We start from the raw sequence: 27,553 nt of genomic DNA on the forward strand, positions 1-27,553 counted from the left end.
ATTGGTGGCTGGTGAATGCACAACAAAATTAGTCATGACTGAAGAACTCAATCCAAGTACCAAAGGGGAGAAAATTAATTTCTCTGTAACCTAGTAAAAAGCTCAATAAAACCCATCCTGCTATTGGCCTCTCTGTCCCTAAACTTCAAAACGTAAAAGTGACATTGATTAATTTTTCTTTTTTCTTTTTTCTTTCAGGGGAGAGCATGAATGCAGTCCCCCAATACCACAAATTATGTGGCCAAGTTTCCCACATTTGGGGAAATTGCAGGGGACAGCACATCCAGGGTGCAATGGATAAGCCTCACTCTGGGAAAACCACCTTGGTGATCATGGTGTCCACCCTGCCAGGTAAGCATGACATTGATTTTTTAAAATAAAACATGCCCGTGCCACTTACTGTTTTTTTTTTTTTTTTTTTTTTTTGCTTTTTGGGTCACACCTGGCGATGCACAGGGGTTACTCCTGGCTCTGCACTCAGGAATTACCCCTGGCGGTGCTCAGGGGACCATATGGGATGCTGGGATTTGAACCCGGGTCGGCCACGTGCAAGGCAAATGCCCTACCCGCTGTGCTATCTCTCCAGCCCCAGCCACTTACTGTTTTTGCCAAGTATTCTCACACACATTCTCCCATGAATGTTTTTTTCTCATGAGTGTAGCCTTGAATACACTCAGGATGGTACAAGTGCAGCTAAGAAAGTTGTTCAGGAAAGGGTGGGAAAATGATCCACTTATCACTGAAAAAAATCTGAATCAGATGGGACTGATGGTGAGAACAGAAAAGCAAATTGTATCCTACTGACATCCCTGCAGGCAGGTCTGTCCCAGCATAAAAGTTATTGGGACTGACTCCATGCTGGTAACCCACATCACCCATGTTCCAGGTTGAAGATTACTTTCACTGGGAACCATTCACTCTTTAAAGGAAGATCCACCTTTCCATAATGCTGGCTCTACTTCTCTTCAAGATTTTCGTGAATTTTTTTTAAAAGGCACAGTATTAGAAACTAAATTTTGATTGCTTTGTTTGGGGGGCATACCTGGCTGTGCTCAGGGCTTACTCCATGGCTTGTGCTGAGGGATCACTCCTGTCAGGATTCAGGGGTCTTTTCAGGTTCCTGGAAATCAAGCCTGAGTAGGCCACATGTAAGGCAAGCTCTTTACTGCTGTAGTATCTCTCTGGTCCATTAGAACAATAATTTCTAATACACACAGACCCCATATGGACATGTTGTCCTGTGAGTGCTACCTGAAAATCTGGAGCTTAAAAGAACACCAAGTGTACAAAGTGTCCCTTCTCAGGCTGTCCCTAAGTGCCTGTCACAGCAAGGCTGGGGCCCCTGCATAACTTTACCTGCTGAGCATTACTACCCCTAACATTTAGTTCAGTCAAAATGAAATCCAGAAAGCATTAACCCAGAGCCATCAAGTTAGAAGCTTTCCATTCCTGGACATCTTCCCTCTGATGTGTCTATGTTTACTGAAAGACCAGCTTGGACCATCTCCCTTCTTCCCTTGGGACAACTTTCTCAAGAGAGGAGAGGTAAAGAAAACTTAGCACAAATCCTTATTTGCTAAACTCTAAAGATTCCTGCAGTATTTGAACTAAAACCACCAAACTCAAAACGAGCCACTTGTCAATGTTTGGTTTCAAAATTCCAGACTCTGAGCCTGCGCAGTCCTTCTGGGCAGGAACCCCACGAAGAAAACACAAACAGTCCTGTCACATTGTGTGGCCTCCCCAGCCAGCTTATCTTGGGGACAGGACCCCCACCTTAATGACCCTGTTAGCCAGTTTCCTGTCTACAGCATTGTGGACAGTTTGATTATAGGGAGAGAATTGGGTTCCCTTAGGCACTTGCTTCCAGGGCTCAGATTCAAAAATTTACCTCTGCTCAACCAGATTTTCAAAGCTCCACGTATATTCACAGACACCAAAGTTCAGGAAGGTCTGACTAGAAGAGAGGCTCTGCCAGCCAGAAAAGCACTTAAGAGGGGAAGTGTGTTGTGCTACAGAGGCCGGAGAGCAAGCCTCAAGAAAGGAGTCACAAGCGTCTGGTCTTGTGGCCCCAGAGCTGAAATGACATCCTGGTCTATATACCTTGAAGGTTTCTCAGGCACATTCAGATGGTGGGTGTGGACACTAGGGGAACAATTGACACACGTGTGTGCAGACAGTGTAAAGGAAGTTAGGGGGTGGGTGGTATCGAGGGGAGCTGTGGCTGCAGACCAAAGATGTCTCTGCTATGCAATCCCCACTGGCCAGGACTGGCCAGTCTGAATCTTGGGCTTGTTTCCAGCACCATCATAAGGCCCAATCAGCCATAAGAATTTAAGGACGTAGCTTATTTCCAACAGGATGTTCTATCCTCCAGGCTACACGCCTCAGGTCAGCCTAGCTTGGCTTTCTTAAACCAAGAGAATTCTTTTAAGTTGTTTTCTCTTTTTTTCTGCGGGGGGAGGGGGATGAGGAGAGGGAATGATGAGGTGGGAAATGGGGTGGAGAGAGGCAGACAGAGTGGGGTGGGGAAGGGACAGAAAGTCATAACAAATTTTGGTTATTCACTTACAACGCACGTACAAGCATACTTGGCTTCTCCAGGGAAGACAGCTGCACAAAGCCCGTGTCCAGTATGCCCGCACCCCAGGACTATGCCCAGGGCTCCTGGAGACTCTGGGGAGGCTCAGCTGAAAGGAGGGAGCTATCTCCCCTGCAGATACTCTCTCTGGAGCTAAGATTCCATCCGCTCAAGGTCCCTGTTTGTCAATTAAAGTCCACAGCAAGTTTCCCATCTCAGCTCTTCCCTGAAGATCAATGATCCATCATCTTGGGTGAACCAGAAAAAAAGAAATTGCTTCTTCAGCTATACAACCTTCCCATGCCATGCGGCTTATGAAGCCTCTCAAACGCTCAGTGAAATGGCTAAAATGACAGAGCATTCAGAAGCCGACCCAGGCAGCCCTGTCTGGGTCACGTTTGTCTATTATCCCAAAGTTATTCCCAGAAACTATCTCATGGTTCAACTGTATGTACGCAACCATGGTGAGTATTTTGCTCGTGCTTCATATGGAGGTAAATACTCTGCTGGGCACCAGATGATCAATAAATACTTTCAGTTGCCAAGTCTCACCCAGCAAGGATGGATTTTCTCCAGCACACATATGCACTTTTCTACAGAGCACATCTGTGAAGTTACTTTTCCCCAAGATTGTCCAAACTAATCATTAACTCAAACAAGTGGTAAATTTCTCCACACAAACTGCTACCCTCAGGTAATACAGGTTAGGTGTCACTTAGAAGACAAAAGTACAAGGAGAGAAAACAAATGCTTAACTCCTGTTTGTGGCTAACATCCTCTAAGCAGGAGAACCTGAATAGGAGGTGCGTTGGTAGAGCTGGTTTTGCCAGTTACTTTTCTGTGATTTAAAATGAACCATGAAAACTCAATAAATCAGACATACTGGATTTCAAACTCATACAAAACTTGCTTTCCAAGTAAGAGACAAAACAGTTGTTGAATTTCCCAGATAAGGGAATCCTCTCCAAAGTCAATTAAGCTAATGGAACTTTCTCCCTTTGTAACATCAGTAGCATAAATCATGCTGAAGCCCAGAATCATATAGCAGAAGTATTTTGAATAGATAGTAGTCCAGAGACCTAAGCTTTTCTTTTTTAACTAAAACCTTTACTTCCACTTATAAAAGAAAAAGGTTTATCTAGAAGAGGAAAAAGCAGAGAATGGCATGACTCTTGGGAGGAGGTTATGTAATTTCTCCAAATCGTCTTGGTCTGGAGTTTTCTGTGCACATAAAAGTTAATCTGGAGGGGCTGGAGAGATAGCACAGCGGGTAGGGCGTTTGCCTTGCACGCGGCCGACCCGGGTTCAAATCCCAGCATCCCATATGGTCCCCTGAGAACGGCCAGGGGTAATTCCTGAGTGCAGAGCCAGGAGTAACCCCTGTGCATCGCCAGGTGTGACCCAAAAAGCAAAAAAAAAAAAAAAAAAAAAAAAAGTTAATCTGGGTGTGACACAGGGAGTGCCTTACACTGCTGATGGTCCACTCATATTATCAGGACCTTGGGATTCTCGGATAGACAGAGCAGGAGAGCACATGGATGGACAGACAGTAGCATATGTCTGAACGGTGGCTCAGCTCCTTCTGCAGGCAGGCCTCTGAGGCTCCAGAAAGCCTTCATTCCCTCACTGGGGTCAGCTTCCTAGTAGAGTTCAATTCCATTTCAGATACACCAAGGCCTAAAGCAATGCATCCCTAAAGAATCATGTGAATCATACTTAGGATTTTAGATTTTCTGCATTTAAAAAGCATGATTTTTTAAAAAACTTTTTAAAGTCACGTTTAAAAGGTAAAAAGAAACAGGCAAATGTTTCAATGACCAATTTTATTTAAACTGATAAACCGAAAATATTATCATTTCAACATGTAATCCATACAAATACATTGTGAGATATTTTACACTTCTTATGCCAAGTCTTTGAAATCGGGTGTGCATTTGACATTTAGAGCACACACTTCAATTGGATGCAAAATCTTCATCAGTAATAGCTTTGATTTCATAATATTTGATGCCTTGATTTCATAATATCTGCTGATGAAAAAGCTCATTCATATATCCAAATTATTCTAGATCCACTTAAGAGTTTTCAAATAACTAAACTGAAAAGTTGGTTTCAATAAATTAAATTAAATCAAATCAGTGATTCAGTTCCTCAGTCCCACAGGCTGCATATGCAATAGCCCTGTTGGCCAGTGGCCTGTGAAGCATCTTCTCGTCAATTACTCCATACTATAAGTGATCTTTTTCTTTCCTAAAAAAAAAAAAAATCGAAGAAATCTTCTCTCCAATTAATCCATACTAAAAGTGGTCTTTTATTTTCCAATATATGTGTTGCAAACCATAATGCCCAAAAGTAGAGAGAGAGTATGGGGAATATTGTCTGCCATGGAGGCAGGGGGAGTGTGGGAAAGGGGGGTATATCAGGGAAATTTGTGGTAGGGAATGTGCACTGGTGGAGGGATAGGTGTTGATCATTGTGTGATTGTAACCCAAACATGAAAGCTTGTAACTAGCTCACGGTGATTCAATAAAGTAAAATAAAATAAAATAAACCGTCACTGTCATTCGGTTGCTCATCGATTTGCTCGAGCAGGCACCAGTAACGTCTCCATTGTGAGACTTGTTGTTACTGTTTTGGGCATATCGGATACGCTACAGGTAGCTTGCCAGGCTCTGCCGTGGGGTCAAGATACTCTCAGTAGTTTGCTGGGCTCTCCGAGAGGGGCGGTGGAATCGAACCGGGTCAGCCACGTGCAAGACAAATGCCCTGTCCGCCGTGCTATTGCTCCAGCCCAAAATAAAATAAAATAGAAAAAGAAAAAAATCAGTGGGACCAAAGTAGGGCAAGTAGGGTACTTGCCTTGCACACCAGCCAACTGAGTTTGATCCCTGATGCCTAAGATGGTCTCCTGAGCCAGCCAGGAGTGATCCCTGAGTACAGAACCAGGAGTAAGCCCTGAGCACCACTGGGTGTGGCCCAAAATCCCGTCTACATCCTAAAAAAAACTATTTTTGCTTCACTATTTTTCCATCTGAAATTCTTTTCTGCAGGGGAGGCAAAAGCCTATAAGGGATAAAGACCAGTTTTCTTTTTCCTGAGAAGAGCAGTTCCTTGCTTGAGGCTGGGTCCACAGCTCCCCAAGAACTCGGTAGTGACAACCTGTTCCACAACCTGAAGAACAAGTGGGTTTCAGGTGCAGCTTGACAGCTGCCTCATGGGGCTGGCGGGAGGTGAGTGCCCGTGCCTTTTATACGCACAGAGAAGGCTTTGCCCATCTTAATCCCTGGCAGATCTTCCCCTGGGCGGCTGACGTGGGCTGAGCAGAGGTGGAAGCAGTTTTCTCAGGGCCATCTCTCCCGCTTGCCTATAAATTCACACATCTACATATATTTTATAATAGTTCCAATATTGCTGTTTTCCATTTGAGTTGCACCATACCCAGCACTGGGACCCCCCACAATGAAAGGAGGTCTCCTCCCCACCACCATCCCAGCACCCTCACACCCCAATCCTATTAAATAACTTTTCCACCTAGTGCTCCGTAGTCACGCTGCTGTGAGCAAAGGGGTTTTTGCACCCTAAAGGAGTGTCTCATCCTGACACCCTTTTAAAAAGTGAGTCAGAGCCCTCAAGGACAGAGAAAAGGAGGGGATCCCCAAGTGTCCATGGAACCAAGACAAGCCTGTGCTTCAAGATCAACTACTTTGTTTGCCCTCTTCACTTATTCTATTTCTCTTCCACATTTGAAGTCCCGTATTGTCTTCCTTAGTCTGACTTCTTTCACACAGCTACATTCTTAGACCAGAACAGCAGCATGAACCCCACAAGGCAGAGTGGCGGGGTTAGAGTTGGGCAAAGGATCCATGTGTAGGACAGAAATGAGACTTCGAGGACAAACAGAATGTAGTCAGTACTACCACACCTGGGAGCTGCAGATGGTCTAAACTAACACTACTGCCATAGAATACCCAGTGTCCCATTCAGTCCCCTGTATCACTTGGTGACATTAGTAAACGGACTTCACAAACCAGACACTTGAGCTACTGGCCACAGTGGGCAACTTGCCCAATAACTTCCCAGAAAGACACTCCCCACTGGCCCCCCCCAACTTCCGGCCACATCAGGATCTAAAGAAGAGGAAGCAAGTCTGCCCTGAAAACCTGGCAGACTGAAGGATGGGTACTCTCAAGGAGCAGGAGGAGGAGGGTATGGGGTGGGGGCTGCAAACAGGTCCCTGAGCCCCCACTCTTGTCCCACTAGACACACAAGTGCTTGGCAGCACCTGACACTGAAGTGGCCACAGCTGGGGCTTAGTCCCTACTGCCCTCTGACTTCTCTTAGCTCCAAATTGACAAACCCCCTCTATACTGGGTCCCCTTCTCCTGGACCCCAGATGCTAAGGCTGAGGGTGGTCCCACAGATTGAATCAGGCTTCGTTTTGTTTTGTTCTGTTGTTATTTATTTTTAAGTGGAGGATCTCTACAACAACACCCAGAGATGCTCCAGCATTACTCCTGGTGCTGCACTTGGGAATCATTCCTGGTGGGGCTCAGGGGACTATATGTAGTGCTGGGATCAAACCCAGTTCAGTGGCATGCAAGGTCAGCAACCTGTACTATTATAGTGTCTCCCCAATCCTGGGAAAACAATTTTCTGATCTTACTCGAAGGGCACTAAGGCAATCAAAGTAACTACAAGAATCAATTTATTGATATGAACAGTGTTACTTCACTCAGGTTCATGGAGATTCCTGCAACAGGTCATAGCAAAGCAATGATCTATGAGAATTTGGGAATTAGGGAAAAGGGCCCTGATTGCCCTAGGAGGCTGACAATGCCTCACAACCAAGCTGATAAGGAAACAGTCTTTGGGATTCAGATCAAGTGGAGGAAAGCTGGTGGGAGGGAAGGAGACAAATTCTGTAGTTTTCATGAAGAAGCAGAGTGAGCAGATACAATGTGAAAGATTGCAAGCACCTGGCAGGTACAGAATTACCCCAAGATCTCTCTGCCTTGGACAAGAAAGAGGTGACCTGTCCAACAGATGTCCCCAGGTCCGATGGCATCTTGGAGGCACTCTCCAGTTGGAATTTCCAAAGCAGGTCACTCAGTGGTGGACATTCAGATTAACTGAGCTGTAGGTGCTGCCGAGCACCAGGGCCTAGGACATGGGCATGAGCAGAACAGAGCACCCGAGGTAGCGCCAATCTTCTTTTCCAGATGTGGACCATGTGCCAGAGAGAGGGAAGAGATGAGCGTCAGTGTCCACATGGGAGGCAGAGCCCCTGCAGCTGGAGAAAGCCTGGTCAGGGTGCTCAAGCTATCCTCACCAGGATGAAGGAGCCCCTCAGGGTCAGGCCCTGAAAGGAGGCATCAAGGTATGTAGTGTTCTGCCTCTTGGCTTCCAGGGGGATGGTAATGACCTTCAGAAAGCACCAACACCAAACCACCAGCCCTTCCTGGGAGACAAAGGCATGCTGGAGGCGACAACTTTGGATCTCATCTAGAAGATCCCAGGGTGCCAGATTCCAGAGTGCTGCACTCTTTGCATGTAGACCTATAATAGAGGACTGGGTCAGACTCTGCCATCTTTCTGGAAGCCTGTTATTCCATAACGCACGTGTGTCACTTTCCTTGCACCTTTATAAAGAGCGTTGAGAGGGCCAGGAGGAGGTTTGTTCTTGAGCACCTTGAATCTGAAGACGTCTTCCACTAAAAACTAGTTTTGTGGCATGATCCACTCATCACTCGTTTTCTCGGCTACACATCCAGTAGCTCACTCATTCACTTGGTTAGTCGTTCACTCACTCACACTCATCCACTCACTTGTTCATTCACTCACTCACTTGTTCACTCATCCAGTTACTCATTTATCCAGTCACTCACCTGCTCACCCATTTATTTACTTGCTTACTCACTCATTCACTTCTTCATTCAGTCACTTGCTCACTCACTTGCTCACTCATTCATCCACTCACTTGCTCACTCACTCATTCTTGGGCCCTAAAAACAAGGAAGATAGAAGTCAGTTCTCTGGGTTCTCTGAGAATGGTTTGGCTGCAGATCCATGGTAGTGACCAACACTCTGGAGACCACAGAGACCATGAAACCACCCCCCACCCCAGTACAATAGGAGCTGAGTAATGTGGCTCCAGCCTCAGAACACAACATCCAGCCAGGGATCGTGGCAGCTCTTCCTCGGGAAACCTGATATGCATACTTGGTCCCCAGCACAGAGCAAGCAGGGACAGAGCAGGGGAAGGGATTTCTCAGCCCTGTCCCCTCAAACAGGCCAATTCTATTCCAACCATTTGCACACTGGTTGTCCCAGAAGTGATTTCTCAAACAGAGAGCTCAGTCTCAACTGTTATAACACAAAACGTTTATTCAGCATGTTGTCACCACACAGCACAGCAGAAAGCACAGATGAAAACCACCCTCTCATCTTGGACATGGGGCTTTCTTGGGCTCCTCCTGCCCTGCTCTCCTCACAGGCAGGTGGAGAGGAAATGCTTTCTAGGGACAGGGGAGGGTGTCAGGGACCAGACTTGGCCCTCACACACAGCAGGCACCTACTCTACTTCTGAGACACTTCCCAGCCCAGTGGGGAAATTCCAAAATGGGTTCAAGTCTCCCCTGGAAGGTGCTTGTTGTAGCACTCAGTCTGGGTGAATTGAAGAGTCCTGTTCTTCCAGAGATGGCCCCCGTTAGCCAGCACTCAGCACCAATGCACTGACCTCATTCACCCTCACTGGCGTGGTCTGGGTTACCAGAACAAGAAGCGAGGCCAACCCAAAAGGCTTTGGGAAAGGACCCACCAGAGAGCCTGTCAGAACTTTTGTAGGGTCTGGAGAGATAGTACAGTGGGTAAAATGCCTGCCTTACACACTTTAGTCATCCCGAGAACCACACAGGGTCCCCTGAGCCCACCTAAAGTGACCCCTCAGCTCAGAGTCAGGCAAAAGCCCTGAAAACCCCCAGGCGTGGCATAAAATCAATAATAATAAAAACAGAAACATTTTCTAGCTTAAAAGACCAACAATTACACAGCAGCTATTCTCTATCCCATGCAGAAATTACTGCATTGTAGGCTCCTTGGCCCAGACTGAAGCTATGACCTGGGGATGCTGCAGGGGTGCGGGGCCCTGCCTTTCTGACCAGGACTCAGAGGGCACTGAGGCCCCCAATCCATGGAGCACACTCCCAGACAGGTAGCCCAGATAAGCAAGCTCTCACTATTGCTGCTGTGGCAAACGCCAGGCCCTGGCTTCCTACCAGACTGGCCTAGGGGTAGAGCCAATGCCAGTGGTTCTCAATCCAACTTCTTTCGGAACCCTGGGTAGCCAAGGGCTTCTACTGTGTGCTGTGCTGGAAGCTCATCTCACAGGCCTCTGAACTGTGGAATGCAAGAAGTGCTTGGCTGCCCTCAAACCTCCGTCTACTGGGCAAAGTACGAAGAACCCACAGGATGTCTCTCTTTCAGCAGCAGTAAGCACTATGCTTGCCAGGCATTAGACATCCTAGAAGTGACTGTCTCGTCCTGGGCCTCTGCACCAGTCCCAGAGGAGTGCCTATTTGAGCTAAAAGAATCAGTGCCAAAGTTTAACTATCTCACAATTCAATTTGAAAATCTTAATATGCCTCTGTCCCTGCAAAACTTGGCAGAACCAGATCTGGGGCCCACCCAGCACACAGCCTCCTGCATATCCAGGGGCTCAAGGTCCCCAACTACAGGCACCTGAGCCAGTACCTAGGCTATTTATCTTCTGTTTGGTTTTCCTCTCCCAACCTCTATCCTTTGTAAGCATAACATGGACTGGAAAATTTAAGCCACAAAGGATAATCCTCTGTTTCAGTGTTTGTGTTTGTGTGTGTGTGCGTGTGCGTGCGCGCACGCACACGCCCATGTGCACGCGCGTGCACGATCATGCGCATACACGTATACACACTCTATCAGCTTTAGAGGGTCAGCCCAGCAGGGATGGAGGCTGGACTTCTCCAAGGCTTGGTGTGCTGAAGAGTCTCACAGGCTGTAGCTCTCTAATTAGTAATATGATTCCAGTGTGGGTGCCCATGGGTCCTTTGCTCTGCACTTCCTCTTATCTACAGATATTCTGTTCTTTCCAGGGCAGAACCTGCTCTTGGATCTTTACTGCCTGAGACAGGCTACTCCTCTTCCCAGTCCCCCTGTCCTCCTAAGCCTCTTTACTTATCCAGTTCAGCTTCTTGGTGGGAGCAGAGCTATCCTAAGAAAGGACCTGCAGATTCCCCCAAATTGCATGGTTCTCTCAGTGAATGTGGCCCACAGTGGGCCTTCAGCCCCTCACTCCACTGCTAATTGTCTGTTTGGAAATGTTCATGCAGGCATATTTAAAACCATTTGGCAAGCGACTGGCAGGGCCTTTTCTCTGACATTAGGCATAGAGGAAGCATACTTAAGAGCCTGGAAGAGCATTAGAAAAAAATCAGTCCATAGGATTCTGCCCTTGGAGGGAGATAAAAGGGATTCACCGGGGGGGGGGGGGGGCCTGCCAGGATGCTGGTACTCTACGGATCCACAACCTCAAAATCTTCTATCTTTTCTATCTGGGTTGAAATTATCTCTGGGATGGAAGTGCTGGTACAGGTTGCTGGGCCCTACCTGCATTTACTCCCGTTTCTGAGATCCTTCCTGTCAGCAACTACTTGAGACAGGGCTGAGGGTCCCACACCAGACTCAATGCAGCCAGCACAGTCCAGGTAGTGTCAGATCAGCACCCAATCTAAAATTAGAAACCTGAGTCCAAAATCCCTCAACTACACCTCTTAAGTTCCTCAGAGACAGTTAGTTAAGGTACTACACCTCAATGGGAAAATGGGAGGAGGCACCCTGTCCTCTAGGGGAGCTGAGGCTTATCTCATCCCTGCACTAAAGGATGTTCTAAGGTGCCAAGGCCAGATTCAAGAGTTTATAGCTGGTGCCAACACTACTGGTCCATGGATCAACTTCAGAGAGCAAGGACCCAGAGACAAGGACACGAGGATGCAGAGACAAGTATTCAAGGACCCAGACACCAGGACACGAGGACACAAGGACACAAGGTGCAGAGACAAGGACACAAAGACACAGAGATCTGTAATCTAAACCAGGTCTTCCAAGCATCCCTGACACATAGCATAGAGGAGGACTGGCCTGATCCTGGAACTTCTGCTTCCAGAAGCCCCGCTCAGGGCCAGCCTCAGAGCTCTAAATGCGACAAGCCATCCTATGAGCTATTCCGGGATGTTTGGTCCCTCGCAGTCTCTAGGCCTGTTCTGGCCCTGCTTCTACGCCAGCACTCTCTTCGGTTTATGTCCAGCCTGCTGCCAGGATCCCACGGCTCTGGGATGTCATGAGAGGTACGGCTTTCCCCAACGTGGAACTGGGTGACCATGCAGGGCCTCAGCTCTGGCCCTCTGGGCCCTGGGGAAGGACTGGGGCATCTCCGTCCAGGGCTAGAAAAGTTCTGCTCGGGGACAACCCAAATTCAATCCCCAGAGAATCCCATATAGTCCCTGAGCACAAAGTCAGAAGTAAGCACTGAGCACTGCCAGGTGTGGTATAAAAACCAAGAAAGTTTGGGAGGGCAGAGACGGTCTGCTTTCCCCTCAACCTCATTAGTTGAGAAGCAAAACCATGCGGTACATCCATCCAATCCATCTCCATGGCTCTCAGCAGCATCCAAAACAGAAGAAAATATACATAAATCAAACTCCTGTCCCAATGCTGTATGCAGAGGCCAGTGCCGCACAGAGGCATAAGCACAGTCATCCATTCACCAACCAGTCTATCTGCTGCAGGATATGCTGCTGCCCAGGTGCACAGAGTGCCGACAGTCAGCTCCAGGCCCTCTACTTCTCTTGGGCCTTCACAGCTGCTCTGTGATGCCAAAGCTAGCAGAGCTAGGTGACTCACCCAAGGTCACCACGAGAAAGGTTCCCATCTGTGCCCTTTGTACTAAAACTCTGGTTTAGTCTTTTTCTTTTTAAATAACCGTTCCTCCTTTTTCTTATGGTAACAAATACACAGGGACCAGAGCAATCAATAGTACAGCAGGTAGGGCAGTTGCCTTGCAAAGGCCAACCCGGGTTCAATCCCTGGTATCCCATGTGGTTACCAGGAGTGAGCCCTGTATGGCTCCCAAACCATAACAACAACAACAAACAAACAAACAAACAAAAAACCAAAACCCAAACACACCACATGGAGTGTGACTGGTGCCAAGCTGAACAAGTTTTTTCAGTGGCAAACAGCAGGGTCCCGTCCATCACCTGGGCCCCTCCACCTCCCTACAAAAATGATCCAACAGTAACTCCTGTCCCTTCCCTCCTTCTGGTCTCTATGAATCTGACCACTTCAAGGGCCTCTTCCAGCAAAACCAGACAATACTGGTCCTCTTGTCACTTGCTCACTCGTGTGGCTCAGCACAACAGTCAAGATACATTCCCATGGCAGCCTATAAGAGGGGTCCCTCCTTTTCAGCACAGAGTTTGCTCCATAGGACAGAAGCCACCTTCCAGCTCCCCATCCATGCATCACGGCACCCCCTGGTCTATGCTCACACCTCCTGCCCCCACTTAGCTCATGGGCTATGATTCCTTTCTGTAGTGTTCCAAGCAATATCTGCCACGCACCCTGGTAAATGCACTTCTAAGCCAGGCACACCTCTACCCCCAAACCATCATAGGCCAAGAAATGCGCCTTGGTCACAAAAGCCCTGAATTACTGGGAGAGGCTTTGGAGGGGGTGGAGACACTCTGGTCCAGAGAACAGAGGCTTATTCCCCTCCCCCCAGTGCAAACTGGGTTTCCTGCATCTTCCAGCCCAGTCCAGATCTGTTAGTCCAGGACATGGATGATACTCAGAAGATGACCCAGGGAGAGGTGAAGAAGCAGCTGCATCCCTAAGTATCCCCAAGCCATAGGCTCCTTCGAGCCTAGCACTTGAACGTGATCCAGCACCACCCTCCACATCACAAAAGACTTAGCAACCAGACTTACAAAGGGAAGGCTAAACACTCCATTTCCCCCAAACAGTCTTTGTTATAGAAGAACTATGTACAGTAAATTTCAGCACTTTTTAGATCTACAGTCTTAATGACTTTGACGAGAGCTTGAAATGCCAGGTGAAAAACAGTTTACTGGTCTCTAGTTTGCCAAGACTGTTACAATAAGTGATGTAGGCACCAAGCACCCAATGACACAAATTTAATTTTAGTTCTTCCTATGATCTACAGTCCCTCCCCACTGTGCCTTTCTTTCTACCATAAGAAAACAAAACAAAACACAAACACCCACAACACTGAGCTCTAAAATTCTTGTTTCCAGAGGACATGTTAAAAAATCCACATTCAGGGGCCGGAGCAATAGCATAGCGGGTAGGGCATTTGCCTTGCACGCGGCCGACCCGGGTTCGATCCCCGGCATCCCATACGGTCCCCCAAGCACCGCTAGGAGTAATTCCTGAGTTCAAAGTCAGGAATAACCCCTGAGCATCGCTGGGTGTGACCCAAAAAGCAAAAAAAAAAAAAAAATCCACATTCAGCCTTGTCTGCAAGGAAGGCCCGGTGCAGAAACCAGCAAGGTCTAAGGATGAAAGTGATGACAGCTAGCGGAGCAGAAGTGAGGCCTCCTTCAAGCCCTTGCCCTCTCCTAGGAAAAGAATTCACCAATATTTGGTTGGTTGGTTGGTTGGTTGGTTGGTTGGTTGGTTGGTTGGTTAGTGGTGCTCAGGGATTATCCCTGGTTCTATGCTCAGGTATCATTCCTGGTGGCTCACGGGACCAGCTGGTGTGCTGAGGATCAAACCAAGGGATCCTTGGTTTGATATATATAAAGCAAGGGCTCCAGGTCTTTGTTTGCTCTCTCTGACGTGTTGCATTGTCTTCTTGCTAGCTTGTTCTTGCTCCATTAAAATATAAGATGCTTCTTTATTGCTCTCTCTCCCTCTCTCTTGCTCTCTCTCCCCCCTCACCTATCCCCCCACCCCCAAACACCTCCTTCTAGCCCAGCCCATTTCTAATGTCTAACCCTCAGCAGCACTGGGCTCCAGGCTCATTACCCTGCTCCCTGCTGCTGGGGAAGGCAGCCCCTGCCTACTAGGAAACCCCAATCACGACCCCCACACCCCCCCACCATTCCTCCTGCTGCCCCTACCCTCCTTCATGCGCTCACTAAAAAGGGCAAGGGTCACCAGACCTGAGAGTAAATTAGGTGCTACTGGAAGGAAGAGAAAGATGAAAGGCAAGGGCAAGAGTCAGTGGGCACAATCACTGCAGGCCAAGTTCACAGCCTGCTCACTACCCATGCAGGACACGGGAGGTGGCATTCAGTAGCCCCTGGCAAGTAATTCTTTTTTTTCCTTTTTTCTTTTTTTAACAACTGTCACTGTCATCCCATTGCTCATCGATTTGTTCGAGCAGGCACCAGTAACGTCTCTCATTGAGAGATTTATTATTACTGTTTCTGGCATATCCAATATGCACGGGTAGCTTGCCAGGCTCTGCTGCACGGGCTCAATACTCTCGGTAGCATGCCAGGCTCTCCAAGAGGGATGGAGGAATCGAACTCCAGTCGGCCGCGTGAAAGGCGAACGCCCAACCACTGTGCTATTGCTCCAGCCCTTTTTAACAACACAAAATAAAAATTACTAAGAACAATCTTGTACCCCTAAGGTAAGTTGTGTTCGGGGAAAATCTGTGAGTCCATGGGTCTGCAGGGAGCTGTCACACAGGTGAATTTCTCCTGAGGATCAGGGGATACCAGGCAAAGCGCTGGGAAGCTGGTGTCCTGATGTCTGCAGGTCCCCTGGCCCTCCCCTCTCCGCCCCTCAGCTGAATAGACACAATGTCTGTGGCTTCCCAATCAGTTTCTGGGGCGCAAAGGGGCTGGAAGCCAGGTCAGAAATAAGTGTGGGGACAGCTGAAGCAGACGTGGAAGAGATGACTGGGACACTGAGCTGGGGGACATCTAGAAATGGTCCAGTCATCCCAGACAGTAATAGGCTGAGGGACTAAGGGCCAGTGAACAAGATGCTCAGAGGATGAGGCAAAGCAGCTTGAGGACTAACAATTCTCTTCCAGGTTGCACTGACTTACAGACCCACTCACAACTCCTACCCAGACACTATCCCTGTCACTCCCCGCGACAGCTCTATGGAGACCCCAAAAGAGACCCACGCAGTAGGCCCTCCCCTGTGGGCTCCTCCCCTGTGGACCCTGTGGTTCAGTGGCAGAACCTGCGCTGTATGCCTCAGGCCAAGGTCCAATCCCCAGCAGCACGGACACCACCACGACTTTCCCTCCATTCACTGCTTTTTATACCTGCTATTTGGTTCTGCTTCTGTCTTCCCTGTGACAACAAAGAATCAACAGTACTAGAGTTAAGTGACTGAAAACAGAACATATGTTTACCTGATGCAGTTTTAGGAATTGGGAAGCTATCCATGCAAGTCTCTGAAGAACAGCCAAACAAGGGTGGTTTCGAGGGCAGACAGACACTTGGGAGTACAGATGAGCTGGTTGGAAATGTGTGGCCTCTGGCCCATGTAATAAACACTGCTGAACTCAATTTCCTTTAAACGGTACCAGCAGTCAGATTGCAACTTAAATAACACTTATCATCTTGGTTCCATTTTCTTCTCTCTACTTTTTTACATGTTGTTACGTTTTCTATTTTTACTTATATAGTTTTGGGGCTTCCAATTTGGAGACTCAACAGGCCTCTCCTAGAGTTTCTCAGCTAACCAAGGGGACAGTGCTGTGCGAGGCTGAAGGGTGGGAGCTGCTAGGGTCCCAGGGTCCCACAGTGCTGGGGACCATTAAGGTCACACCTGGAGATGCTTTGGGGTCACCCAGGCCACTCCCGATGCTCAGGAGACCATATGGTACAGGATGTAGATCCCCCACATGCACCCTGATCCCTGTACTATCTCCCAGACCCTCAACTATTTATTAAAAGATATTCATGACAGCAAGTCTGAGCTATGTTTATTTAGATAATGAAAATGCCAAACACACACAAACACACTGGTCCAGAGACCCTCTAATAGCAACCTCTGCTTTCTAAGGAGAGGTTAGCAGACTCAGCCAGACCCAGTAAACACCAGTTTTCACCATACCTTTAGAAAACAGCAGCAAAGTACCAGTACCTACCCCAGATACAGACAACAGGTGAAATAATTACTTTTCCTATGTGGTAGAACATAATGCTAGCCTCTCTTGCTGGCTGACACTCTAACCATCCTCCAATATCCCTGAGCACTGTCCTCTACACTGAGGTTTGGAATGCATGCTCCACCGCCAGCCAGCTCAGATGGCCTGGAGCGCACAACAGAGTTTCAGGAGGGGAGTGGACAGGTCCAGGGAGATAATGTGTGTCTTGACAAAAGTTTGCTGCCTAGCACTGCAGAAAACAGAATATTACCAAGTCCAGTCTAAGCCTTGGAGAATCCAGTCCACGGGATCCCAGATTTTTTGATCTACTGCACCCCTTTTCAGTGAAAAAAGAATCACCCAGCAACCCAGCACCTCCCTTGAAATCAACTTTGTTTCAGAGAACCAACATAAAGCACCCTCTAATTGCACCCAAGGCTATCACCCCTCATCATTTCAGCAGCCTCATCATTCCAGCAGGGTACAGCCATTTGGGCAAACATTGCCCCAGCCCAGGACTCTGAAACTTAACACATATATCCTCTAGGTGATTCTAGAACATTCTAGCTTGGGAAATGCTGATGGAATCTAAACCACAGTTTCAAACTGCGGACAGTAGAGCCATTTGCTGCTGTTTCTGGAAGTTTGGTTTTAGAAGTAACTGCCAAGAACTCTTGCATTCTATCTAGTTTGAAAATAACACACTTAGCAAAGTAGATTGAAAATAGAGCAGATAAGAGCAAGCATGTGCACACACAGCCAGTAAACTACAACTTGGTGAGCTCAGCAAGGCTGGGGAGGTAAGGGCAGCTGCTGGCCAGTGTGGCCTTCAGCGGCCTGATCTCACCTCCAAGGAAAACACCTTCTACTGCACTCCCCAGACACAGAGGCGATCTGCTTTTCGGGCCCCCTCCTGAACAATGAAGGAGCACACAAATTGGGGGATCTCAGCAGTCTGGAAAACCATAAAGTGAACATTTTCGAAGCAAACAGAGATGGCTACAGAAGGCACCAAGAAAGCAAGTGTGACACGATCACTTCTTGTTCCCCAAGAGGCTATTCATTTTTACTAATTAGTAACATTAATAGTAATTAGCAATAGTAATCTATTCAATAATTATGTAATACTTTAAATTGGGGTGGGATGGGTTCTGGGAAAAGATCCAGCACTGCATACATGCAGAGCACTAATCTATGGCCCCAAGCCCCAAACAATATCTGATGCGGGTGATGAATGGGGGCTGAGACCTCCCCCAGTGATGCTGGGGACAAGCGGACTCAGTACCAGGAATAGAACCCAGAGTTGTATAGGTATACAGGCACATATCCTACCAATTGAGTCACAACACAGCCCCTAGTCCCCAGTAATATTTTTAAGTGTTTTCATACAGGAATGCCTGGGTGCCTAAATAAGTAAACCAACAGAATTATATATGGAGCAAATTAACCATTAAGGTACTCCCCACTGCCACTTTGAAACAGTACAAAGTTTATTTAGCCTTCCACTGCTTACTTCCAGGACTCCTTACTTAGAAATCAGAAACAAGATCTCACTACCTCCGATATTTCACAATTTGTTTTCATGTACATTTAATATGTCATGGGCATCCTTGGTAAAACCATCCACAGTACAGCTGTGTTTGGGGGCCAACGGGATGGGCCACATCTGGATATGCTCAGGGATATTCAGGCTACTCCTGGCTCTGTGCATGTGGGTTACTCCCAGAAATGCCAGGATTCAAACCCCAGCCTCCTGTTTGCAACTCCTATCCCAGCCCTCTGAGTTATTTCTCTCAGTCTCTCCCTTTTTTATTTTTTAAAGCCATCCCACAAATGGTTACTTCTGTTGCTTCCAGTTTCTTTACTGTAACAATACTACAATTAAATCCTCACACAGAGGTCCTTAGATGCTGCTGCTGCTCTTAGTTCTGGATTACTGGGTTGTATTGCCCTCATGCAAGTTGCAAACCTGCAGAGAAATGTTTGCTTCTGCTACGGGGTGCTGACACAGTCCAAACTCCCTGCATCTAACAAGTAAACCATCTTCAAACCATAGACCAATTGAAAGGAAGAGAACTGACAGCATCTTGTTTTTTTAATTTGGGAAACTTCCCTGACCATTATGGAAGTGGAGAATCTTTTTACATGTTCATAGTATTTTCATCTCTTTAGAGACCTGCCTATTTGCATCCTTTCCTTGTCATTCTACAGCTATCCTTCATGACACACTTGTCTCCTCCCAGCAATCTACTAGATATTAAAAATACAAAGGACTCTAGGAACTCAGCAGAGAGGTGGAGGGAAATCACAGAGGGTGTTTTCTGTGGCCCTGTGACACAGGAAGTACACAGTAATCCATCAAAAATTTGCTCAATAGGGGCTGGAGTGATAGCACAGAGGGTAGGGCGTTTGCCTTGCACACGGCCGACCCGGGTTCAATTCCCAGCATCCCATATGGTCCCCTGAGCACCGCCAGGAGTAATTCCTGAGTGCAGAGCCAGGAGTAACCCCTGTGCATCGCCGGGTGTGACCCAAAAAGCAAAAAAAAAAAAATTGCTCAATAAAAGCAGATTTGAGAGAATTTTAAGACTGCAGCTGGAAGAGGGAAAAAAAATCAAAATATGAATTGCCTTTTCTAGACATTGAGTATTCCATCACTTTAACTGGATTAAATTATTAAGTTAAGACAGAAAACTGTTCTTAATACCAACTCTGAAAAATCCAGTATAAAAGGGTGGCCAGTGACACGCCTAAGGCTAGTTCAAAGCTCAGGGTGACACATTAGTAAGTGCTCTCCTGGGGCAGGGCTATGGGAGGATGGGCTGAGCCCATGTTTAGCCTGTGTGAGGTGGGGGTACTATCTCAGACACAGCATAGTCCCCGAAGCACTGCTGGGAGTGACTCACTAAGCCAGGAATGGCCCTCAAACAAACAAACAAAAATTAGGTTTTCCCATCCAAAGATCTGTCCCCAAACGGATCTTGCTGATGTCATTGAAATGGTCCCTGTCACCAAACTGTGTGGGTGGTCAATGGACAGAAGAAACCTGCCTTTTGTTAACTGTTTTTGGATTTTTCTTTGTCTCTACCGCACTCTTGACTTTTTGCCTTTCAAAATATGCTGCTTATTGGGAAAGGGGGTGGCAGAGGGAGGGCAGGCCAGGAGGGGCAGGGCAGAGACCAGATTTCCTCACTCTTTCAACTTGAGGCAAAACATCTGGTTATGCCCACACCATTTATCCCCATTATCTGTAATAGTTCTGTTGGGCTGTTTTAACTGGCCTCCTTATTAAATATAAAAGTAATAGGATTAAAAGTTCTGAGGGAAGTACTATAATTAAAAAAGCACTAATTTGGGTGTGTGAAGCTGTAATTCAGGCACTGCCTAGGAAGTCTTCCGCTCCGACTTTTTTTTTTTTTTTTTTTTTTTTGGTTTTTGGGTCACACCTGGCACTGCTCAGGGGTTACTCCTGGCTTTGCACTCAGGAATTACTCCTGGTGGTGCTCAGGGAACCATATGGGTTGCTGGGAATCGAACCCGGGTTGGCCACGTGCAAAGCAAACACCCTACTCACTGTGCTATCGCTCCAGCCCCATCTTCCGCTCTGACTTTAAAACGTTTTTGTCCCCAATAAAAATAACTTTGAATCGTTAACTCTTTTTTAATATTTCCTGGATTAGTCAAACACCAAATCTCCAAGAAAACATTATGACTCAACAGTTTTAGAGCAACCCTGTCACAGATGACAACTTTAAACACTGTCCTAAGAATGGGGCAGTCATCAAGCACCAAGGCTCACAGCCTCTAGAGTGGACAACTTGGTAGCCAGTGCTGCAAGGTACACAGGCTGTTCTCAAATCTTGGATATCACAGAACTCTGGTAACAGGAAAAGAAATGCAGGAACTCTCACCAAACCACAAAGTTCTAACAAGGATCAGGCAAGAGGCAACGATGTGCAATTCATTGCACTTTATGGAGAGAAGCATAAAAAGGCCTGAGAAGTAGTTTGGTGCAATTCTCCACACCATGAAAAAGAAAGGGGCATAAAAAAATCAGTAGCAGGCCCATGGAGAGAGGAGCTTGGGGGATGCTCAAAGAACAATGAGCATGGGAGGTGCACATCAGATTTTCTGGCAAGAGGACACAGTAGCCCCTAAGCAGGTTAGACTAAACAAAATAACAACAACAAAATAACAGATGTGGGGCCAGAGTTAGAGCACAGTGGGTAGGGCATTTGCCTTGCATGTGGCTGACTTGAGTTTAACCCCCAGCACCCTATATGCCCCCCTGAGCCTGCCATGAGTAATCCCTACACTCAGAGCCAGGAGTAAGTCCTGAGTACTACCAGATATGGTCCCCAAACCAAAAAGATAATAGATGTTAAAGTAGCAAAATTGGGAAATTTTGCCAATTTGAAATCTTTATTTCAACTTTGAGAAAACTTGTTTTTATATAACATTTTATATAACTTGTTTTATAAATCGCTTCTCAGCCTTTTGGCTAAGCTCATAGTATATAACATTTAATATATGCATGAAATGAGACTTATGAGGCATAATGACAAGATGAATAAACACACCTTTAGATATACCAATTGAGGGGGGTGTCATTGGTAAAAATGTGAATTAATCTCCGTTTGTAACCATCTTCAACTACTCTGAGAATTAGTGATCTACCAACAAGAGTGAAGGTAAAATTTTGAGAAATGAAACTAGACAATATACCAGCCAGAGGGCAAGCACACACTGGCTTTCTGAAACCTCACTTCACAGAAACACACTCTATGGAGTAGTGTGTGTGAAAGCCACAACCACTAGATTTAGCATCAGGTAAATTCAAGATATATACAAGCCTCTGCCTGGGAAGAATATCCCCAGCAACCCAGTGAAAGGATTAAGGCTGTGCTCAAGGCTTACTCCTGGCTCTGTATTCAGGAATAGCTCAGGAACCACAGGGTGTCTGGGATCAAATCAGGTTAAGCCACATTCAAGGCAAATGCTTTAAATCTTCTACTGTCTCTCTGGCTCAACAGGTTTAAATTTTTAAAGCTCACTTATCCTTCCAATAAAGCATATCATCAACATGGAAACTGTTTGATGCTGTTTGGTAACTCCTTAACCTTGACACAAGTGACAGCGTTCCCCCTTCTGAAGAGCTTCTAAGATTCGAGAGAGGATCAGGTCACTTCATGAAAGGATGGAGATTTAGCCATTAGTCCCTTTCTCTCCTGAGTTGTGCCAAGTTTAGATGAATGTATCTGGAGCTCTAGGTATTTTCCACAATTCTGGGGTGAAACTTTAAAAAAAAAAAGCGTTGATGGGGGTAATCCTCTTTTCTCAGAGGTCACAGGCACCACCCTTGTTTCTCTGTGGATACCCCAAGCTACAGTGCAGGGACAGGGGTCTGGACCTTCCTTACAGGGAAAGCACTGAGCTCAGTGTGGGGACCTTGACATCCCAGGGTACCCCCTAGAGAAAGACTCTCCTGTTCTCGTTAAGGCACTCTCCTGGGTCCCTTGAAAATCTCGGGTGATGAAGACCCCAGTCCTGAAGTCTTGTCTCTACATTCAGTGAGGCAAAGCAGCACGCTGCTTGTCACACTCTCCCTGACAAAGTGGCTGAGCAATCTCTTTCCAAAGTCTAGACCTCATGGCCCTGACTTGGTCTCTGAAGGAGGACGGACGTACAATGGAGAAGGGGAAGGAACAGAGGAGGGGTGCAATGGAGGAATGTAATGGAGAAGGGGGTACAATGGAGGAGTGTAATGGAAGAGAGGGTGCAGTGAAGAAGGGGATGCGAGGGGAAAGGGGTGTAATGGGAGAGAGGGTGTGCCACCAGCCCAAGGGGGCAAAGCTTCTGGCACCAGCGTGCAGGCCATGGCCCTGTGTCTGTCCTGAGGTCCATCTCTCCAGAACATGCACGTGGCCCACAGCACATCACCTCTCTCCAGGAATTAACCCAGAACCGAGTCCCCACCAGGACACGCACAGCTTCTGAAACGACTCCTGCTCTCCAAGTCACCTCGACCGACCCCACGGGCAGCAAAACTCCAAGTTTCCCTCCCTGGCGCTCCCAAAAGCCTCAACTTCCACAGAGGTCCCCGACCCCCAGCCTGGAGACAAGCACTCAGCAGTCGCCGCCCCAGGCCCCAGCCCCGGGGGTGCCTCGTCCTTGGCTGCTTTCTGCAGACCTGGGACACGGGAGCCGGACCCTGGACCCGCACACGGCGAGGGCGGCGCCTGCCCCAGCGTCCGAGCACCCTGGGCCGCGGGGAAACGGTCCGCACGCGGCGGCCAAAGAGCCGCGAGCCCCGCGCGCCGCAGCCGTAGTCGCGCCCACGAGGCCCCGCAGCGCTCTGCCCTAGACGGCGACTCCGGCTCTACCTGGCGACGCGCCACAGCCCGCGCGCCTTCGAGGGGACCAGCGCCGGGTGCGTCCCGCGCCGCCCTGCGCTCTCAAACTTTGCCGGGATCCCCGGCCGCCAGCCGCTGAGTCCTGCTGGAAACAGGGCGCCCCCGAGAGCCGGGGTTCGGTAACCTTCCCAGGGAACCCCAAAATGCCAGCGCCGGGACCCCCGGTTCCCGCGGTCGACTGAGGAAAGGGCCGCGCGTCCGGGAACTCCTGCCCTTGCCCGGCGCTGCCCGCGTCCTTTGGTGACCGGCCTGGGGCCGGGGCGCGATCACCAAGTTTGGGGAGTCGCGCGGTCGGCTGCTGCGGGAGTCCGGAGTCCGGGCGGGGGAGAACGAGCTCGGCGCCGCGGGCGGCTGCTGCCCGAAGCCTCGGCCCCAGGCGTGTTCGCAAAGTGGCGCTGGAGTCGGAGCGGTCAGTGCTGGAATGAGCCGCTCCGTCAGCGCCGACTGCCCAGCCGAAGGTCACTGCGTGCGGGCGAGGCCGCTCTTCATAGCCCGGTTCCCCGAAACCCGGCAGGGACCCCGAAGGGACCGGCTGCCCACGTCCAGGAACCCGCGGTCGGGCGCCGGCAGCGAAGCACTTGGCAAAACCCGCGGCGCCCGGCTCGAGTGCGGTGAGACATACATGTGCAATAGACAGGTGCATTAATTTCAATTTTTATTTTTTATTTTCCTGCCAAAATCCCTCCCAGAAACACCAGATCTGGTGTTTTGTGTTTGGGTTGTTTTTTTTTTCCCTGCATTGGCATCACTCATGAAATGCAAACGGGGAGGGGGGGAACCACCCACATTTTCCTTCTGCAGGGGACAGAGCAGACACGAGAAATCCATGCAAACGTGCATGCAGCTGGAGGAAGAGGAAAACCCGAGCGAGCCGTGCGCCTTACCGAGGGATGCATTTACTGTCTCAGTGCAGAGCGCCTGCCCCGGAGTGCAGCCGGCGGCCCCCCTCCCGCCCCCCGCGCGAGCCGGGCGACCGCTCGGCTCCCGCAGCCGCCTGGGCCGCTGCAGCCGCCGCTGGCTCCGGGCGCCGAACAAGAGCCGAGGGCGAGCGCGAGCGCGCGGCCCGCGAGCAGGGTGGGGGCCGGAAGCGCGTCATCACTCGGGGACGCCCCGCACGCCGCCAGGCCTCTGTGCGCCGGCTTCGCCGCGCCGCGCGGTGGCCGCTCCGGGCAGCTTCGGCTGCGCCGTGCGTGGGAGACGCGGAGCCCGAGGGACTGGGCCCTGAGCCACGGGGGCTGCTTCCGCCGACCGTGCAATTCCGGGGAGCCCCGCTGAGTGCGCGGGAAAGCAAGGTTCTCAGGCCAGACGGGCGGAGCTTTCCCTCGTGCTTTAGGGGCCCACCAGGGTTGGGGGGACCTGGGCGGGGTGAAACTGGTTTAACACTTAGCCATCGGGCGGCCCCTTAGGGGCCCAACCTCTAAAGCTCACACAGGGCAGTACAGGCTGGAAGGGAAAGCCGGTGCTAACAGGGTCCCTGCAATCCGTGCAATGGGGCCGAGTTTCCTTCTAGTCTCTAGACTTAACTCACGAATCTGAGTTTCCCCTCCCCCTCCCACCACACCCCAATACCAAGCTGCGCAGGTCAGACCCCTGTTGCCAAGAACTCAGTAGCAGATTGTTTCCTAAATGAAACCACTGCTGCTTTTTACTCACGCCATGAAATCACTTTTCCCTGTCCATCAGAGAGTGTGTGTTTTTGAAATGGAAAATGGAGGAGGGGGGAACCCACAGGCCCATTGGGTGAGGCTGCACGATTTGTAGGAACCATAGCATATCTGTGTCCAGGCGGACAAGTTGATTTTTCTACAGTGACAAAGAATAATGCATGGTACACTTTAAGTGCTATAAGGGAACACCTTTGTAACTTCTTGCAGAGAATACACCTTTTTTTAGAGAAAGACAGTAAAATGCTTTCGGTATTAAAATGCACGAAGAACCAATTTATGGCAACTTGAGACCAATCTATGACACAAACTGTCTCATTGCATGAGTGAAATGTTCATGTTTTGTTGTGCTTTCTTCCTTTTTCCTTGTCATTAGGAAGTCTCAGTTTGCCCTTGCCAGTGGTTGTGAGCAGTCCCAATTTTGGTTGACCCATTCTACATTTTTGGCTCTCTGCAAATCTCCAGGCTTTTTCTGATAAATGGGGTTAACAATCGTCTATCATAAAATTCTGCCCCAAAGCTTAGGCTTGCAGAGAAACTAAGATAATGGTCAACATCTGAGGCAGATGGCCAGAAAGACTCAAACAGATGGACCACCCTGTAGATTCCCCCACATTCTCTCTGGTATTTGTTGATTGATACAAAGGACCTTTAAAAAGACATACTCAAAACTCTTCTAACAGTGCTATACTAAGCTTGTCCCCACTTGGGAGCTCATTTTCTTTTCTACATTCCAATTAAACTTTTTTAATTACCAACTCTGAGCATCTTTATTATTCAATATTTTCACTCTTGAAAATAGTTGAACCTGGGAATGGCAAAAGAACAGAGACCAGATGCTGTTGCTTCTGCCTCACCTGCATCATTTGGAGGCTCATCCAGGATCACATATGCAGCAGAAGAGCATTAAGTGTGCCAGACTCAAGGTCTCTCTTACCTGTTTCTTTGCTTTCAGACAATCCTATAGCCCTATCTGGAAAAAAAAAAAAAATAGGCATCCACCTACCAGCTAGAATGGCACCATGTGGCCGTTCTTAAGGTGGTAAAAGGCCTGTTTAGCTTCCCTTTTTTGTGAATCCCTGTCCCCTGGAAAGTGGAATGTCGCAGTTTAGGGAGTCCAGTTCTTTACTGGCAACCCTAAAGGACTGCCTCTGCTTTTCTTTCTGTCTCAGCGGCATGAGAGGAGCATGAGCCCTAACCGAAGCATAACTGACCTGCAAACCCCTCACTTCAGCTTAGAGGCTCCCATCCAGCCCTCTAGAAAGTGTCTGAGACATCTTTTTTTCCTCTAGTCTCCATCCTCCAGTCACCCATAAGTACTCTCCCCCTAGACTCTAGATTTGATCCTTTTCTTTGCAGGATCCTGCAGCGTTTTTCCCTAGGACTGGCCCTGAAAAAGCTGTTTCCCTGAGAGATGGCCTGGAGTCCTGTGGCAGCGCAGTCTGATGGCTTCTTGTGCCACAGGCAGTGCAGTATGTAATGTGGAAGCAGCAGAGGTCACAAGGCCAGCCAGATCACTGGTAGTGTGCAAGCTACTATGATAAAGGCTAGTAAGGTGTGGACCAACCTCCCTCTCACTCACAGCTCTAGGCCATTCTTACTCCGTCTCCTTCCTCTTTTCTCCAGGGGGCAGCTCACAAACATTTATTTCATATCTTTAGGCACAGAGAGTGAAATTTCCCAGCATCTATCTACCTACCACCCCCTTTATTTGGGGGCTAGTGCCTGTTTATATCAGCTCAGGGTCTAGAGCTGATATTTCCAGCACCCAAAACTTGTTCGCCCGTCCAGAGCAAGTTATTCTAGGCCCCTTGGCAGGGTCTGACACCTATGACTAAGCGCAATGGTCTTTCTCTCCTGGCTGGGCTCCCCATACCTGGGAAACCCCTTATAGAGGGGGTAGACTTCATTGTAAGGGGCAGCTAAATCCAACAAGGTCATTCAAATCTGTGCTTCAAGGTTTGAACTCATACGAAAGGGAGCATGCTCTCTTCCCCCATTGAATTGGGACCTGAGTATACTCAGGCATCTCCTTTTTATTTTTTTATTTAAATTTATTTATTTTTTTAACTAGTGAGTCACAGTGAGGGTACAGTTACAGGTTCACACATTTTCGTGCTTGTTTTTCCCTCATGCAATGTTTGAGAGCCCATCCCTCCACCAGTGTCCATTCTCCACCACCAATGAACCCAGTATCCCTCCCACCCCCCCAGTCCCATTTCCCCCAGCCCACCCCGCCTCTGTGGTGGGGCATTCCAATTTGATATCTCTCTTTCCTTTTGGGTGTTGTGGTTTGCAATAGGAGTATTGGGTGGTCATCCTGTTCAGTCTCTAGTCTACTTTCAGCACGCATCTCCCTTCCTGCGCAGGATCTCCAATCACTGATGTTCGATGTTTCCTTCTCTATCTGGGATGACTTTCCCCAAGCGTGTGAGGCCAGCTTCCAAGCTATGGAGACAACTTCCTGGTATTATATACTATTCTTGGGTATTAGTCTCCTACTCTGTTGTTTTATATTCCACAGATGATCCAGCAATACCACTCCTGGGAATATATCCTGGAGAAATAAAGTATAGTCAAAATGACATCTGCACTTATATGTTCATCTCAGCACTGTTTACAATAGCCAGAATCTGGAAAAAACCCAAGTGCCCGAGAACAGATGACTGGTTAAAGAAACTTTGGTACATCTATACAATGGAAAACTATGCAGCTGTTAGAAAGG

General features: G+C 48.4%; 1 protein-coding gene and 1 non-coding gene across 4 annotated transcripts in view; both read right to left on the reverse strand.

Annotated features, from left to right (window-relative positions):
* TLN2 (talin 2) overlaps positions 1–24,187 on the reverse strand; it is a 412,543-nt gene extending 388,356 nt beyond the window's left edge. The window contains exon 1 of one of the 3 annotated variants that reach the window (XM_055129220.1): positions 24,049–24,187. The gene's annotated coding sequence lies outside the window, so the exon portion shown is untranslated. The remainder of the gene's footprint in view (positions 1–24,048) is intronic. The other 2 variants (XM_004616684.2, XM_055129221.1) reach the window with 2 other exon arrangements.
* LOC129403016 (U1 spliceosomal RNA) lies at positions 196–359 on the reverse strand. The gene has a single exon (XR_008629007.1). It is a non-coding gene; the product is annotated as a U1 spliceosomal RNA (small nuclear RNA).
* Positions 24,188–27,553: the final 3,366 nt, after the last annotated feature.

The sequence above is a fragment of the Sorex araneus genome, chromosome 2 (assembly GCF_027595985.1).
Source record: "Sorex araneus isolate mSorAra2 chromosome 2, mSorAra2.pri, whole genome shotgun sequence".
Taxonomy (NCBI): domain Eukaryota; kingdom Metazoa; phylum Chordata; class Mammalia; order Eulipotyphla; family Soricidae; genus Sorex; species Sorex araneus.